Consider the following 1574-nt stretch of genomic DNA (forward strand, 5'->3'; position numbering starts at 1 on the left):
CCACACAGTCAGGATACCTATGGGAACAAGGCATCTTGCCACACAGCACGCCCATGAACGACCAAGGGAACGAGGCACCTTGCCACACACATGCCCATGAACGACCAAGGGAACGAGGCACCTTGCCACACACATGCCCATCCATGAACGACCAAGGGAACGAGGCACCTTGCCACACACATGCCCATGAACGACCAAGGGAACGAGGCACCTTGCCACACACATGCCCATCCATGAACGACCAAGGGAACGAGGCACCTTGCCACACAGCATGCCCATGAACGACCAAGGGAACGAGGCCCCTTGCCACACACATGCCCATCCATGAACGACCAATGGAACGAGGCCCCTTGCCACACACATGGCCATGAACGACCAAGGAAGCTAGGCCCCTTGCCACACACATGGCCATCCATGAACGACCAAGGGAACATGGGTAGTTCCCACACACAGCCCCATGAACGGCCAAGGGAACAAGACTTCTTCCCAAACAGACACCCATGAACGACCAAGTGAACAAGGCTTGCTCCCACACACAGCCCCATGAACGACCAAGGGAACAAGTCTACTTCCTACACAAACACTCATGAACGACCATGAAAACGAGGCATCTTGCCACACACATGCCCTTGAACGAACCAATCCCATCCTCATCGTTCTAAGGAACAAGGGGCCTTGACAAACCATGAGCAGATTTCTAAGCAAGTCAAACGATGAAGGGAGCAAAGTGTTGTAACCGAATCCGTTTAAGTGTTGTAGTTCCTACTTACTACATAGTCACCAGGCGAACTGCTCGTGCTCTTTCGGGTTCATCCAAGCGACTAATGAATAGCTAGAAGCCTTATCTGCCTGCCTATCAGTAGGCGACAGAGACAAAAACCCGAACACGATATATTTCCATTTCAAGGTCTATGTTCACAATGACCCACGCAAAGTTTCAATGACATTCCAACTTCATTTGAGCTGCATATCAACAAGTAGGGAACCGAACGCTTCAAGGCATGGCCAGGGATAGGTCACGGACATTTATGCCCCAAACATGACATTTTTTTATTTCAACGCCTTTCATTTATAATAAAAAGCATCCCTACAAAATTTCGTGTGAATCCGAATTAATTCGAGCGAGTTATGGACGATTTCGCAAAATTATGCATCCCTGGGCAAATCAATGTCTGTTCCTGTCACCAAGCTCTTTGTGCAATATGTATATATAGGGGGTACCAGGGGACTGCTCCCCATCGGCGCCCTGGGGGGTGTTCAGCGCCCAGAGCTGTCGAGGCTGGCACGCTCGAGGCCATGGCCAAGGCGCCCGGTCTTCACGAAAACGAGGCCATCAACGCCCCCATAGACGCCCCACTCGCGTGTCCCCTCGCCCCGACGTCGTGCGTGTCCAAAAATTATGCATCATCAGGGAAATCCATGTCCGTTCCTGTCACCAAGCTCTTTGTGCAATATGTATATATAGGGGGTACCATGGGGTCTCATTCGCATGGGTGCCCGACTTGGGCGATGGGCAGCTCAGAGTCATGAGGCTGTATCGAGCACCAACAAGGCAAGCCAAGCCAAGCCCCACG

Source organism: Lactuca serriola, unplaced genomic scaffold (assembly GCF_051521515.1).
Source record: "Lactuca serriola cultivar US96UC23 unplaced genomic scaffold, Lser_US96UC23_V15 Lser_V15_Un111, whole genome shotgun sequence".
NCBI classification, from domain to species: Eukaryota; Viridiplantae; Streptophyta; class Magnoliopsida; order Asterales; family Asteraceae; genus Lactuca; species Lactuca serriola.